Genomic DNA, 18,212 nt, shown 5'->3' on the forward strand with positions numbered 1-18,212 from the left:
GGACCCCCACCCCAGTCTGAAAATGGCCCTCCAGCCCCTCATCCAGGCTGGCCAGGCACCCCAGCAGGACCCCCAACCTGATCCCAGACACCCTTCAAGGCAAACCAGCCAACCCCCACCCGTACACCAGGCATATAATAAAAGGGTAATATGCAAATTGACCCTAACAGCAGAACGACTGGGAATGACTGGTCACTATGACACACACTGACCACCAGGGTGCAGATGCTCAATGCAGGAGCTGCCCCCGGTGGTCAGTGCGCTCCCACAGGGGGAGCTCTGCTCAGCCACAAGCCAGGCTGATGGCTGCCAGCACAGCAGTGATGGCAGGAACCTCTCCCGCCTCCTCAGGAGCTCAAAGGATGTCCGACTGCAGCTTAGGCCTGGTCCCCGCTGGCAAGTGGACATCCCCCGAAGGCTACTGGGCTGCCAGAGGGATGTCTGACTGCCAGCTTAGGCCCGATACCCCTGGGGAGTGCGCCTAAGCCAGCAGGTGGACATCCCCCGAGGGGTCCCAGACTGCGAGAGGGCACAGGCTGGGCTGAGGGATCCCCCTGAGTGCACAAATTTTTGTGCACTGGGCCTCTAGTAGTAATAATAATAATAATAATAATAATAATAATAAAACTATCAGAAAAACAAAAGCCCTGGCTTCACAGGGGAGTTTTAACAAACATTCATAGAAGAAATTAAACCTATACTCCTCAAACTATTCCAAAAAATTCAAGAGGAAGGAACACTTCCAAACTATTTTTACAAGGACAGCATTATCCTAATTCCAAAACCAGATAAAGACACTACAAAGAAAAAAGAATTACAGGCCAATATCCTTGATGAACATAGATGCTAAAATCCTCAACAAAATTCTAGCAAATTGGATTCAACATTACATTAGAAAGATCATACACCATGACCAAGTGGGATTTATTCTGGGGTTGCAAGGATGGTACAATATCTGCAATTCAATAAATGCGATACTTCACATAAACAAACTGAGAGACAAAAATCACATAATCATATCAATCAATGAAGAAAAAGCATTTGAAAAAATCCAACACCTGATCGAGGAGACAAAATGGTGGCAGTATAGACGGACATGTCCCATGCCTTGTCTGGGAGCAGATAGGGTGAGCAGCTGAAACGAGTAACATCCAGCCCGAATTGGCAGAGGAGATTCAGCTGGGAGACAGTTTGCAGCTGGAAAAGGCAGAGTACTCCTGGAGAAAGGTAAAATCAAGGCTCTGGGAAGGATAATCGGCCAGACCTCTGAGCCCTGAGGATCAGAGTGAATCCACACAGCACCGGCTTGGGCCACGTCCCTTGGGACAGGCGCAGTGGAAATAAGGTACGCAGAACTGCTGGTCGACAGGGGATTCTAGATCTGGGTCCACAACCAGGAAAGGCTGAAGAGTGCTGGCAGGAGAGGAGTGTGTAGAGGTGCAGCCTCTCCAGCCTCTGTGGCTTGTGCCTTTCTTCATAGAGTCTAGTGCATAGGACCTTTCAGATACAGACACTTACCCATGGCTGGAGTGTGGGAGAAGGTGCAGAATTGTGGAATCTGGGGAGAGAGGGGGATCCAGGAGAAGTGGCAGCGAGTTTGGTGCTGAGTCATGCCTGAGCCTGGGACCTGGGCAGCCATTTTGTCCTGAAGAGATAGCCCCTCCCTCCAGTCTCCAGGCAACTAATACAGCCACACCCAGATTCCACCCTGAATGGTAAAAGGATTAAAAACAAACAAATAAAAAAAAAACCCTAAATAGTCCCTGAGAGCACAACGGGCCTGGAATAAAGAGAGACTTTCAGTCCCAGCAATCAGAACCTGAGAAATACTACAGTACAGAAGACTGGGATCTTAAGCCAGACAAAGGAACACTTCACTTTTTCATTTTTATTTTATTTTATTTATTATTTTGTTATCTCTTTTTTTTCTTTTTTTCCTTTTTTTCTTTGTTTTCCTGTTTTCGTTTGTTGCTTTAGTTTCTATTTCTTTTCACATTATTTTTTCATCACTCTATTTTATTTTATTTTTATTTGCTATTTTTATATCATTTTTGAAATCAAATTTTTAGTAAATTTATTATTATTATTTTTTCTCGTTCTCTTTCCTCTTATCCACCCATCCCCTTTCTACTTCCTCTATATTGAACTGAGATCCTCCCCATATTCATCCAATTCTTAACATTATCTTCTATATATAAGCTCAGCATCTACAGATTCTGCCTCCACCCTCTTTGCTGGGGGTTTGGTGTTTGTATTTTTTTTTATTTTGTTATTTTGTTATTACTATTATTATTATTATTGTTGTTTGTTGGTTTGTCTTGTTTGTTTGTTTATCTATTGGTTCTGTGCTGTTTCCATATATATATATATATATATATATATATATATATATCTCCTTTTTCTTCCTTTTTCTTTTCTCTCTTATCTTTTTCACTCTCTTTGATATCATTTAGGCTCTCTTTTCTCGCCCCTAATTCTCTTTTTTCAGGTGGTCACTTATAGTGGGGTTATTATTGTCCTGAGTACATTCATGCTTTGGTTTGTGTTGTGTCTTGTCGAGGTGAATTTTATCCTGTCTGGCCAGGTGCTAGAGAGTGAGCTTCATAACCAGACACCTGGAGAGGAAACTCCATCCACAAACGGGACAATAACACACCAGATCCAACTACAGAGGCAAGAAGAAGGCAGCAGTGAGGGAGAGAGCGTGAGTCAGTGAGGGACCAAAAGAGGAGTGTGTGGTCATGTGGGATGTGTGTGTGTGTATATGAGTGAGGCACAGGTAGATCCCACAGGACCTTCGGGGTCAGGCTAAACAGGCTCGCTTAACTAGGCAGCCTCTGCTACCATTGTAAGCAGTTCTGGGAGGCTGGCTTGTCCTCAGAAGCCTAGCATTTTTAAGGGGAGAGCTGCTGTAACTGGGAGCCAGGCCTCACCCCCAACCAGGGTGCCCTCTGATAACACCTGGGACTCTACAGACACCCCTGCCAGAGAACTGCTACCTTGGCTGTGGTCCCATGGTCAACGAGTCTCCAGCCACCCTGGGCGCAGGCTCCTGTGAGTTCTGAAGCGTGCTCCCCTCTGACCGGACCAACGCTTTAGCCCAGGGCACTGCAACCACGTAAACAGCAGACACGTGAGCAGCCCACTCCTGTCCAAGGAGCAGCAGCCCCATGAGCAGCCTGCCCCAGGCCTAAGAGCAGAAGCCTCACGTGGCCTGCCCCTGTCCAAGGAGCAGCAGCTGTCAGCTGTGTGAGCAGCCCGCTCCCTCATCCGAGGAGCAGCAACCACGTGAGCAGCCTGCCCCATCTGAGGAGCAGCAACTGCACGAGCAACCTGCCCATGATTGAGGAGTGGCAACCCCATGCAGCCCGCCCCCTACTGAGGAGCAGCAGTTACTCAGCCCACACCCTCCTCCTGTCTGAGGAGCAGTAGGTGTGTGAGAAACCTGCCCCCATCCAAGGAGCAACAGCTGCACAAGCAGTCTGCCCCCATACGAGGAGCAGCAGTGGTGTGAGCAGCCCATACCCATATGAGGAACAGCATCACCGCAAGCAGCCTGCTCCCATTCAAGGACTAGTAGCCGGCTGAGCAGCCTGCCCCAATCTGAGGAGCAGCAGCCACACAAGAAGACCGCCCACGTCCGAGGAGTGGCAGCCCTGTGCAGTCCACACTGGTCCAAGGAGCAGCAGCCACATAAGCAGCCCATCCCCTATCTGAAGAGCAGCCTGCACCCGTACGAGGAGCAGTAGCCCTGTAAGCAATCTGCCACTGTCCAAAGAGCGGCAGCCTCATGAGCAGCCCTCCCCATCTGAGGAACAGCAGCAGTGTACAGCCAGCCCTGATCCAAGGAGCAGCAGCCACGTGAGCAGTCTGCACCCATCCGAGGAGCAGAAGCCACGTGAACAGCTCACTCCTGTCCAAGGAGCAGCAGCCATGCTCAGCCCACCCCCACCTGAAGAGCAGCAGCCTCATGATCAGCCCACCCCAGTCCAAGGAACAACAGCTCTGCGAGTAGCCTCACCTACCAGCCAGAGGACACACCACTGTGCGAACAGCACCCACCAGAGGAGCTGCTGCAAACTGAGGAGCAGCCACTACCGCGACCACCTGAGGAGCAACTGCAGCCAAAGAAACCACTGCCACCCAAGGAGCAACCCCTGCACGACTCGACATCTAGATCAGTCTGTGAGACCAAAAATGGGTAGACAAAGATACACCCAAAGGGAAAAAAAGGAGTAATCTCCAGAAAGGCAGCTAAGTGAAACAGAGGCATGCAATATGTCAGAAAAAGAATTCAGACTAAGGGTCCTAGAGTGCGTAAATCGGATGGAGGAAAAAAATCAACAACTTATGTAAGAATCAAGAAGAAATGGATGAAAAACTCAATAACTTATATAAGAATCAAGAAGAAATGAAGAGTGATATTGCTGCAATAAAAAACACCATGGAAAATTTCAACAGTAGACTAGGAGAAGCAGAGGACCGAATTAGTGAATTAGAAGACAGGGAAGCAAAACATACCCAAACTGAACTGCAATTGGAGAAAAAAATAAAGAACCTAAGGGAGCTATGGAACAACATGAAACGAAAGCAACATATGAATAATAGGGGGGCCAGAACAACAGGAAGAGGAACAAGGGTTAGAAAACCTATTTGAGGAAATAATGTCAGAAAACTTCCCTGAGGTGGGGAAGAAAAAAGTCACACAAGCACAGAGAGTCCCAAACAAGATAAACCCGAAAAGACCAACACCAAGACACATCATAATTGCCATGGCAAATGTTCTGTACAAAGAGAGAATCTTAAAGGCTACAAGAGAGAGACAGAAAGTTACATACAAGGGATCTCCCATTAGATTATCAAATGATTTCTCAAAAGAAACACATCAGGCCAGAAAAGAATGGAAGGAAATTTACAAAGTGATGCAAAGCAAGGGACTAAATCCAAGAACACTCTATCCAGCAAGGCTATCATTCAAAATTGAAGGGGAAATAAGAAGCTTCACAGACAAAAAAAGGCTAAGGGAGTTTATCACCACCAAGCCAGCAATGCACGAAGTGCTAAACAGACTGGTGTAAAAAGAAGAAATAAAAAGCTAAGAAAGAAAACAGGCACAAAAAATAAAAATGGCTACAAACAAGTACCTTTCAATAATAACTTTAAATTTAAATGGCCTAAATGCTCCAACCAAAAGACACCAAGTGGCTGAATGGATAAAAACACATGACCCATATATTTGCTGTCTACAAGAACCCCACCTCAGAATAAGGGACTCACACAGACTGAAAGTGAAGGGATGGAAAAAATATCTTTCAGGCAAATGGAAATAAAAGAAAAGCTGGGATAGCAATACTTATATCGGACAAAATAGACCTCAAAGTGAAGGCCATAACAAGAGATAAGGAAGGCCACTTCATAATACTAAAGGGATCAATACAACAAGAGGATATAACCTTGATAAATATATATGCACCCAATGTAGGAGCACCCAAATACATAAAAAAAAAAATTCCTGGAAGACATCAAGGGAGAGATAGACAACAATAGAATCATAGTAGGGGAGCTTAATACACTATTGACATCATTGGATAAATCCTCTAGACAAAAAATCAGCAAAGAAATAGCAATCCTAAATGACCCACTAGATGAATTGGACTTAATTGACATCTTTAGAACATTTCACCCCAAAGCCGCGGAATATACGTTCTTCTCAAGTGCACATGGGACATTTTCAAAAATAGACCACATATTGGGTCACAAGCAAAGTCTTCCCAAATTAAAAAAGATTGAAATCATACCAAGCATCTTCTCAGACCACAATGGCATAATATTATAAATAAACTACAATAAAAACAATCCAAAACACTCAAACACTTGGAAGCTAAATAGCATGTTATTAAATATTGATTGGGTTACCAATGACATCAAAGAAGAAATTAAAAACATCCTGGACACTAATGACAATGAAAACACAACAATCCAAAACCTATGGGACACAATGAAAGCAGTCCTGAGAGGGAAGTTTATAGCTCTACAGGCCTATCTCAAAAAACAAGAAAAAATGGTAGTAAATCATCTAACTCTACAACTCAAAGAATTAGAAAGAGAGCAACAAGAAAAGCCCAGAGTGAACAGAAGGAAGGAGATAATAAAGATTAGAGCAGAAATAAATGACATAGAGACCAAAAAAAAAAAAACAATACAAAAGGTCAATGAAACCAAGAGCTGGTTATTTGAAAGGATAAACAAGACTGATTATCCTCTAGCCAGGCTCACCAAGAAGCAAAGAGAGAGGACCCAAATAAAAAAAATCAGAATTGATAGAGGTGAAATAACAACAGACCCCACAGAAATACAAATGGTTGTTAAAAAATACTATGAACAACTCTACTCCAACAAACTAGACAGCCTGGAGGAAATGGACATATTCCTAGAAAAATACAACATTCCGAAACTCAATCATGAAGAATCTAAAAATCTCAATAGGCCAATAAGTATGGAAGAAATTGAAGCAGTCATCAAAAAGCTTCCAGCAAACAAAAGCCCAGGGCCAGACGGCTTCACAGGGGAGTTTTACCAAACATTCAAGGAAGAACTAAAACCTATCCTCCTCAGACTATTCCAAAAAATACAAGAGGAAGGAACACTTCCAAGCTCATTCTATGAAGCCAGCATCACCCTAACACCAAAACCAGGTAAAGATAACACAATGAAAGAGAACTACAGGCCAATATCCTTCATGAACACAGATGCCAAAATCCTCAACAAAATCTTAGCAAATCGGATCCAGCAGTACATCAGAAAGATCATACACCATGACCAAGTAGGATTTATCCCAGGGATGCAAGGATGGTACAATATCCGTAAATCAATAAACGTAATACATCACATAAACAAATTGAAAGAAAAAACCACATAGTCCTATCAATTGATCCAGAAAAAGCATTTGAAAAAATCCAACACCCATTTTTCATAAAAACTCTCAGCAAGATGGGAATAGAAGGATTACACCTCAACATAATAAAAGCCATATATGACAAACCCACAGCCAACATCATACTCAATGGGCAAAAACTAAAACCATTTCCCTTAAGAACAGGAACAAGACAGGGATGCCCACTCTCACCACTCCTATTTGACATACGACTGGAAGTATTAGCCATTGCAATTAGACATGAAGAAGAAATAAAAGGCATCAAAATTGGAAAAGAAGAAGTAAAACTGTCCTTATTCGCAGATGACATAATATTGTACATAGAAAACCCTAAAGACTCCATCAAACAACTATTAGACTTAATAAATGAATTCGGCAATGTAGCAGGATACAAAGCTAACGCCAAAAAATCTATGGCATTTCTATACACCAATAGTGAACTTACAGAAAGAGAGACTAAAAAAGCAATCCCATTTACCATCACACCAAAAAAATTAATATACCTAGGAATAAACTTAACTAAAGAGGTAAAAGACGTCTACGCAGAAAACTACAGGAAGTTGAAAAAAGAGATAGAGGAAGACATAAACAGATGGAAGAACATACCATGTTCATGGATTGGTAGAATCAACATCATTAAAATGTCCATACTACCCAAAGCAATCTATAAATTCAACGCACTTCCCATTAAAATACCAACGGCATATTTCACAGACCAAAAAGAACTCTCCAAAAATTCATCTGGAATAAAAAAAGATCCGGAATAGCTGCAGCAATCCTGAGAAAGAAGAACAACGTAGGTGGGATCTCAATACCAGATATCAAGCTGTATTACAAAGCCACTGTTCTCAAAACTGCCTGGTACTGGCACAAGAACAGACATATAGATCAATGGAATAGAATAGAAAACCCAGAAATAGACCCGAACCAATATGCTCAACTAATATTTGACAAAGGAGGCAATAACATACAATGCAGTCAATACAGTCTCTTCAATAAATGGTGTTGGGAAAATTGGACAGATACATGCAAAAAATGAAACTAGACCACCAACTTATACCATACACAAAAATAAACTCAAAATTGGTAAAGGACTTAAATGTAAGATGGGAAACGTAAAAATACTAGAGGAATCCAAAGGCAACAAAATCGCAGACATATGCCGAAGCAATTTCTTCACTGATACAGCTCCGAGTGCATTGGAAACTAAAGAGAAAATAAACAAATGGGACTACATCAAAATAAAAAGCTTCTGCACAGCAAAAGAAACCATCAACAAAACAACAAGAAAGCCCACTGCATGGGAGAACATATTTGCCAATGTTATCACTGATAAAGGTTTAATCTCCAACATTTATATGGAACTCATACAACTTAACAAAAGGAAGATAAACGATCCAATCAAAAAGTGGGCAAAGGAACTAAATAGACACTTTTCGAAAGAGGACTTTCAGAAAGCCAAGAGACATATGAAAACATGCTCAAAGTCACTAATCATCCAAGAGATGCAAATCAAAACAACAATGAGGTACCATCTCACACCTGTCAGAATGGCTATCATCAACAAATCAACAAACGATAAGTGCTGGAGAGGATGCGGAGAAAAGGGAACACTCATGCACTGCTGGTGGGAATGCAGACTGGTACAGCCACTATGGAAGACAATATGGAGTCTCCTCAAAAAGTTAAAAATGGAACTCCTATTTGACCCAGTGATCCCACTTCTAGGAATATATCCCAAGAAACCAGAAACACCTATCAGAAAGGATATATGCATCCCTATGTTCATAGCAGCACAATTTTCCATAGCTAAGATTTGGAAACAGCCTAAGTGCCCATCAGCAGGTGAATGGATTAGAAAACTGTGGTACATCTACACAATGGAATACTATGCTGCTGTAGAAAAGAAGGAATTCTTACCATTTGCAACAGCATGGATGGAACTGGAGAGCATTATGCTAAGTGAAATAAGCCAGTCAATGAAAGAAAAATACCACATGATCTCACTCACTTATGGATAATAAAGACCATTATAAACTGATGAACAAAAATAGATACAGAGGCAGAGCAACATCGAACAGACTGTCCAACTACAGCAGGAAGGCCGGGGAGGGTTGGGGGGGTGGTAAGAGATCAATCAAAGGACTTGTATGCATGCATATAAGCATAACCAATGGACACAAGACACTGGGGGTAGGGGAGGCCAGGGGAATGTCAAGGGGGAAAAAATAAAAGGAGACATATGTAATACTCTTTGTAATACTTTAAGCAATAAAACAAAATTTAAAAAAAATAAAAAATCCAACACCCTTTCTTGATATAAACTCTCAGCAAAGTGGGAATACAGGGATCATACCTCAACATAATAAAAGCCATATATGACAAACCTACAGCCAACATCAGGCTCAATCGGCAAAACCTAAACTCATTTCCCCTAAGAACAGGAACAAGAACAGGGATGCCCACTTTCACTACTCCTGTTCGACATAGTCCTGGAAGTGCTAGTCATAACAATCAGATAAGAAGAAGAAATAAAAGGCGTCCAAATTGGAAAAGAAGTAAAGCTGTCCTTATTCTCAGATGACATGATTCTATACAGAGAAAACCCCAAAGACTCCACCAAAAAACTACTAGACCTAATAAATGAATTCAGCAATGTATCAGGATACAATAACAACACCCAGAAATCTATGTCATTTTTATACACCAATAATGAACTCACAGAAAGAGAAATGAAAAAAAAAATCCCATTTACCGTTGCACCAAAAAAATTAAGATACCTAGGAATAAATTTAACTAAGGATATAAAAAACCTATACTCAGAAAACTACAGGACATTGAAAAAAGAGATAGAGGAAGACATGAACAAATGGAAGAACATACCATGTTCATGGATTGGTAGAATCAACATAATTAAAATGTCCACACTACCCAAAGCAATCCACAGATTCAATGCATTCCCCATTAAAATACCAATGGCATATTTCAAAGATCTACAACAAACTCTCCAAAAATTCATCTTGAATAAAAAAGATCCTGAATAGCCACAGCAATTCTGAGAAAGAACAACAAATTTGGAGGGATCACAATACCAGATATCAAGCTATATTACCAAGCCACAGTTCTCAAAACTGCCTGGTACTGGCACAAGAACAGACATATAGACCAATGGAACAGAACAGAGAACCCAGAAATCGACCTAAGCCATTATGCTCAACTAATATTTGACAAAGGAGGCAAGAGCATACAATGGAGTCAAGACAGTCTCTTCAATAAATGGTGCTGGGATATTTTGTCAGATACATACAAAAGAATGAAACTAGATCACCAACTTACACCATACACAAAAACAAACTGAAAATGGCTAAAGGACTTAAATGTAAGATGGAAAACCATAAAAATCCTACAAGGCAACAAAATGGCAGACATATGTGGTAGCAATATCTTTATAGACACAGCTCCTAGGGCAATGGAGACTAAGGAGAAAATAAACAAATGGGACTATATAAAAATAAAAAGCTTCTGCACAGCAAAAGAAACCATCAACAAACCAACAAGAAAGCCCAGTGCATGGGAGAACATATTTGCCAATGATATTTCTGATAAGGGTTTAATCTCCAAAATTTACAGAGAATTCATACAACTTAACAAAAGGAAGATAAATGATCCAATCAAAAAAATGGGCAAAGGATCTAAATAGACACTTTTCGAAAGACGACGTACAGAAGGCCCAGAGACATGTGAAAACATGCTCAAAGTCACTAATCATCCGAGAGATACAAATCAAAACAACAATGAGATATCATCTCACATCTGTCAGAATGGCTATCAACAAATGACAAGTGCTGGCAAGGATGTGAAGAAAATGGAACCCTCGTGCACTGCTGGTGGGCATGCAACCATTATGGAAAACAATATGGAGTTTTCTCAAAAAATTAAATATGGAACTGCCATTTGACCCAGTGATCCCACTTCTAGGAATATATCCTAAGAATCCTGAAGCATCAATCAGAATGAATATATGCACCCCTATGTTCATAGCAGCACAATTTACAATAGCTAAGATCTGGAAAGAGCCCAAGTACCCATCAGTAGATGAGTGGATAAAAAAGGTGTGGTAAATTTACACCATAGAATACAATGCAGCAGTAAAAAAAGAAAATCTTACCCTTTGAGATAGCATGGATGGACCTGGAGAGTATCATGCTAAGTGAAATAAGTCAGTCAGAGAAAGCCAAGTTTCACATAATCACACTCATATGTGGAATCTAAGTAACAAAATAAACTGATGAACAGAGTGGATCTGGATGTGTGGAAGCATGGAACAGAGTGAAGAATCTCAGAGGGAAGGCAGATGAGGGTGGGTGGGTGGTTAGTAATCATCCAAAAACCTTATATACCTATATGCATAACCCATGGACACAGACAATAGGGTGCTAAAGGCCTGGGGCAGGGAGGCGGGGATGGGCTGGGGGTGTTAGTGGGGATAAAGGGGAGACATATTTAATACTTTCAACAATAAAGAAGTATATACATAGAAAAGAAGAAGATAAGGTAGAAAAAAAACTCCCATTCAGAGCACCAAATGGATAAAAAATTAAGAAACAGGAGGAGAGTCTAAGGGAGCATTGGTATAGCATAAAACACAACAACATTTGTATTATGGGGGTATCAGAAGGACTAGAATCAGAGAAAGGAATAGAGAACCTGTTTGAAGAAATAATGGCAGGAAATTTCCCTAACCTGGTGAAGGGAAATGTCACTCAATTTCTAGGGACAAAGAGTCTCCCTCAAGGTGAAGCTCAAAAGACCCCCACCTAGGCACATAATAATGAAAATGGCAAACATTAAAGACAAAAAAAGATTATTTTCATTTTTTTTTATTGATTTCAGAGAGGACGTGAGAGGGAGAGAGAGATAGAAACATCAATGATGAGAGAGAGTCATTGATTGGCTGCCTCCTGCACTCCCCACTACTGGGGATTGAGACCGCAACCCAGGCATGTGCCCTGACTGGGAATTGAATCTTAACCTCCTGGTTCATAGGTTGATGCTCAACCACTGAGCCACGCCAGCTGTGCCAAAGAAGGATTCTTACAGGCTACAAGAGAGACAGAAAGTTACCTATAAGGGAGTTACCATTAGTTTGTCAACTGGCTTCTCAATAGAAACACTTCATGCCAGGAGGGAATGGCACGAAGTATACAAAGTAATGAAAACCAAGGGATGGAACCCAAGATTACTCTATCCAGGAAGACTATCATTCAAAATTGAAGGTGAAATGAAGAGCTTCACAGGGGGGAAAAAAGGCTAAAAGCGTTTATTACCACCAAACCAACACTGTAAGAAATGCTAAAGGGACCCTTGTAAGAAAAATAAATAGAAAGAGAAGAACACAGGCATAAAGAATAAGTATGACAATACATAAATACCTATCAATAATAACCTCAAATGTAAATGGTTTAAATGTTCCAATCAACAGACAGAGGGTAGCTGAATAGATAAGAAAACATGACGCATAGATATGCTGTCTACAAGAGACCCACTCAAGAACAAAGGACTCACACAGAATGAGAGTAGAGGGATGGAAAAAATTTTCCAGGCAAATAGAAATGAGAAAAAGCTGAGGTACTAATACTCATGTCTGACAAAATAGACTTCAAAGCAAAGGCCATAACAAGATATAATGAAGGCTACTTCATAATACTAAGGGGATCAATAAAGAAGAGGATATAACTTCATAATACTAAGGGGATCAATAAAGAAGAGGATATAACTTCATAATACTAAGGGGATCAATAAAGAAGAGGATATATATGCACCCAATACAGAAGCATCCAATTATATATATAAAAAAAAACTTCTGGAAAATTTTAAGGGAGAGATAAACAGCAATACATTCATAGTAGGGGACCTTAACACCCCACTAACATCACTGGATAAGCCGTCCAGACAAAAAAAATCAATAAGGAAACAGTGATCCTAAACAACACACTAGATCAGATGCAATTAATTGACATTTACAGTACATTTCACCCCAAAGCTAGAGACTATACATTCTTCTCAAGTGCACATGGAACATTATCAAAGGTAGACAACGTTTTAAGACACAAAGTAAGTGTATACACGTTCAAGAAGATTGAAATCATGCCAAGCATTTTCTCAGATCACCATGGCATGAAATTAGAAATTAAATACAATAAAAACAGTCAAAAACATTCAAACACGTGGAGGATAAAGAGCATGTTATTAAACAATGAATGGGTTACCAAAGAGATCAAGGAAGAAATAAAAAACATCCTGAAAACAAATGAAAATGAACACACAAGAACCCCAAATCTATGAGACACAGTGCAAGCAGTCCTCAGAAGGAAGTTCATAGCATTACAAGCCTACGTTAAAAAAAAGAAAAAGAAAAGAAAGAGAAAGAAAGATAGAAAGAAGACAGAAAGGAAGACAGAAAGAAAGAAAGAAAGAAAGAAAGAAAGAAAGAAAGAAAGAAAGAAAGAAAGAAAGAAAGAAAGAAAGAGGGAGGGAGGGAGGGAGGGAGGGAGGGAGGGAGGGAGGGAGAGAGGAAGAAAGAAAGAAAGAAAGAAAGAAAGAAAGAAAGAAAGAAAGAAAGAAAGAAAGAAGGAAGGAAGGAAGGAAGGAAGGAAGAAAGAAAGGGAGGGAGAAAGAAAGATCCTCTAATAATGATAACCCTACAACTTAAAGAATTAGAAAGACAACAACCAGAAAATCTTAGAGTAAGTAGAAGAAATGAAATAATAAATATCAGAGTGGAAATACATAACATAAAGACTAAAAAAATCAATATAAAATGTCAACAAAACCAAGAGCTGGTTCTTTGAAAAGATAAACAACATTGATGAACCTCTAGCCAAAATCATCAAGAAACAAAGAGAGAGGACCCAAATAAACAAACTACAAAACAAAAGAGGTGAACTAATAATTGACCCAACAGAAATACAAAGGATCATAAAAAAAATACTATGGGAGTTCCATGTCTTTCCTGTACCCTGCCCTATGCAGCACTTCCATCTGGCTGTTCCTGAGTTACATCCTTTTAAAATAAGCCATTTGTCAGGGGTGAAAACTACAGGTACATTTCTGCCTTCAGGAAACTTCTTGGTTCATGGGAAATGAAATATTAAAAATAATTGCAAGTGGGAGGCAACGGCTCTCAAGCAGGCGACTACATGAACTCAGAGGAGACCTGCTTCCCTCCACGGAAAGCAGATTCAAGCAACAGCGGCCTCCTGATCACCACACGCTCTGTCTGGGGAACAGTTACTGTGTGTGAAGCCTCCCTCCACCAGCCAGAAGAGCCACCACAGCTGTGAACAGCACCCACCAGAGGCCCTGCTATCAACGGAAGAGCCGCTGCTACCACAACCGCCCAAGGAGCAACCACAGCCCGAGGAGCCACTGCCACCCAGGGAGCAGCCGCAGCCACTGAACGACTCAACAACTAGATATGTCAGTGAGATCAAACATGGGTAGACAAAGAAACCCCCAAAGGAAAGAAAAGGAGGACTCGCCAGAAAAGCAGCTAAGTGAGACAGAGGCATGCAACATGACAGAAAAAGAATTCAGAATAAGGGTCCTAGAGTACATGCACTGGATGGAGGAAAAAATCAATACCATATGCAAGAAGCTAGAAGAAACAGATGAAAAAATCAACAACTTAAGTATGTCCCAAGAAGAAATGAAGAGCGACATAGCTGCAATAAAAAGCACCATTGAAAGTATCAACAGTAGACTGGGAGAAGCGGAGGACCGAATTAGTGAATTAGAAGACAAGGAAGCAAAACACACTCAAACTGTACTGCAATTGGAGAAAAAAATTAAAAGACAGGAGAAGAGCCTAAGGGGGCTTTGGGACAACATGAAACGAAACAACATACGAATAATAGGGGTGCCAGAACAACAGAAAGATGAACATGGATTAGAAAACCTATTCAAAGAAATAATATCAGAAAACTTCCCTGAGGTGGGGAAGAAAAAAGTCACACAAGCACAGAGAGTTGCAAACAGGGTGAACCCGAAAAGACCCACACCAAGACACATCATAATTACCATGGCAAATGTTCAGGACAAAGAGAGAATCTTACAGGCTGCAAGAGATAGACGGAAAGTTACATACAAGGGATCTCCCATTAGATTATCAAATGATTTCTCAACAGAAACACATCACGCCAGAAAAGAATGGACGGAAATCTACAAAGTGATGCAAAGCAAAGGACTGAATCCAAGAATACTATACCCAGCAAGGCTATCATTCAAAATTGAAGGGGAAATAAGAAGCTTCACAGACAAAAAAAGGCTAAGGGAGTTTATCACCACCAAGCCAGCCATGCAAGAAATGCTAAAGGGACTGGTGTAAAAAGAAGAAATAACAACCTCAGAAAGAAAACAGCCACACACAAAAAAAGAAATGGCTACAAACAAGTACCTTTCAGTAATAACTTTAAATGTAAATGGACTAAATGCTCCAACCAAAAGACATCGAGTGGCTGAATGGATAAAAAAACATGACCCATACATCTGCTGTCTACAAGAGACCCACCTCATTAGAAGGGACTCACACAGACTGAAAGTGAAGGGATGGAAAAATATCTTTCACGCAAATGGAAAGGAAAAGAAGGCTGGGGTAGCAATACTTATATCGGACAAAATACATCTCAAAGTGAAGGCCATAACAAAAGATAAGGAAGGCCACTTCATAATACTAAAGGGATCAATACAACAAGAAGATATAACCCTGGTAAACATATATGCACCCAATGCAGGAGCACCCAAATTCATAAAAAAAAACTCCTGGAAGATATCAAAGGAGAGATCGACAACAATACAATCATAGTAGGGGACTTTAATACACCACTGACATCACTGGATAAGTCCGCTAGACAAACAATCAGCAAAGAAACAGCAATCCTAAATGACTCACTAGATCAGATGGACTTAATTGACATCTTTAGAACACTTCACCCCAAAGCCATGGAATATACATTCCTCTCAGGTGCTCATGGGACATATTCAAAATAGACCACATATTGGGTCACAAGCAAAGTCTCCACAAATAAAAGAAGATTGAAATCATAAAAAGCTTCTTCTCAGACCACGATGGCATAATGTTAGAAATAAACTACAATAAAAACAACCCAAAATACTCAAACACTTGGAAGCTGAATAGCATGTTATTAAATATTGATTGGGTTACCAATGACATCAAAGAAGAAATTAAAAACATCCTGGACACTAATGACAATGAAAACACAACAATCCAAAACCTATGGGACACAATGAAAGCAGTCCTGAGAGGGAAGTTTATAGCTCTACAGGCCTATCTCAAAAAACAAGAAAAAATGGTAGTAAATCATCTAACTCTTCAACTCAAAGAATTAGAAAGAGAGCAACAAGAAAACCCCAGAGTGAGCAGAAGGAAGGAGATAATAACGATTAGAGCAGAAATAAATGACATAGAGACCAAAAAAACAATACAGAAAATCAATGAAACCAAGAGCTGGTTCTTTGAAAGGATAAACAAGATTGACAAACCTCTAGCCAGGCTCACCAAGAAGCAAAGAGAGAGGTCCCAAATAAACCAAATCAGAAACGATAGAGGCGAAATAACAACAGACCCCACAGAAATACAAATGATTGTTAAACAATACTACGAACAACTCTACTCCAACAAACTAGACAACCTGGGGGAAATGTACAAATTCCTAGAAAAATACAACATTCCAAAACTCAATCAGAAAGAATCTAAAAATCTCAATAGGCCAATAAGTATGGAAGAAATTGAAGCAGTCATCAAAACGCTGCCAGCAAACAAAAGCCCAGGACCAGATGGCTTCTCAGGGGAGTTTTACCAAACATTCAAGGAAGAACTAAAACCTATCCTCCTCAGACTACTACAAAAAGTTCAAGAGGAAGGAACACTTCCAAGCTCATTCTATGAAGCCAGCATCACCCTAATACCAAAACCAGGTAAAGACAACACAATGAAAGAGAATTACAGGCCAATATCCCTCATGAACATAGATGCCAAAATCCTCAACAAAATCTTAGCAAATCGGATCCAACAGTACATCAGAAGGATCATACACCATGACCAAGTAGGATTTATCCCAGGGATGCAAGGATGGTACAACATCCGTAAATCAATAAACGTAATACATCACATAAACAAATTGAAAGAAAAAAACCACATGGTCATATCAATTGATGCAGAAAAAGCATTCGACAAAATCCAACACCCATTTTTGATAAAACTCTCAGCAAGGTGGGAATAGAAGGATCATACCTCAACATAATAAAAGCCATATATGACAGGCCCACAGCCAACATCATACTCAATGGACAAAAACTAACACCATTTCCCCTAAGAACAGGAACAAGACAGGGATGCCCACTCTCACCACTCCTGTTCAACATAGTCCTGGAAGTATTAGCCATTGTAATTAGACAAGAAGAAGAAATAAAAGGCATCCAAATTGTAAAAGAGGAAGTAAAACTGTCCTTATTTGCAGACGACATGATATTATACATACAAAACCCTAGAGACTCCATCAAAAACTACTAGACTTAATACATGAATTTGGCAATGTAGCAGGATACAAAATTAATGCCAAGAAATCTGAGGCATTTCTATACACCAATAGTGAACTTTCAGAAAGAGAGATTATAAAAACAATCCCATTTACCATCGCACCAAAAAAATTAATATACCTAGGAATAAACTTAACTAAAGAGGTAAAAGACCTCTACTCAGAAAACTACAGGAAGTTGAAAAAAGAGATAGAGGAAGACATAAAGAGATGGAAGAACATTTGGATTGGTAGAATCAACATCATTAAAATGTCCATACTACCCAAAGCAATCTATAAATTCAACGCACTTCCCATTAAAATACCAATGGCCTACTTCAAAGATCTAGAACGAACTCTCCAAAAATTCATCTCGAATAGCTGCAGCGATCCTGAGAAAGAACAAAGTAGGTGGGATCTCAATGCCAGATATCAAGCTGTATTACAAAGCCACCTTTCTCAAAACTGCCTGGTACTGGCACAAGAACAGACATATAGATCAGTGGAATAGAATAGAGAACCCAGAAATCGGCCCGAACCAATATGCTCAATTAATATTTGACAAAGGAGGAAAGAACATACAATGGAGCCAAGATAGTCTCTTCAATAAATGGTGTTGGGAAAATTGGACAGATATATGCAAGAAAATGAAACTAGACCACCAACTTACACCATACACAAGA

The sequence above is a fragment of the Myotis lucifugus genome, unplaced genomic scaffold (assembly GCF_000147115.1).
Source record: "Myotis lucifugus unplaced genomic scaffold, Myoluc2.0 scaffold_21, whole genome shotgun sequence".
NCBI lineage: Eukaryota > Metazoa > Chordata > Mammalia > Chiroptera > Vespertilionidae > Myotis > Myotis lucifugus.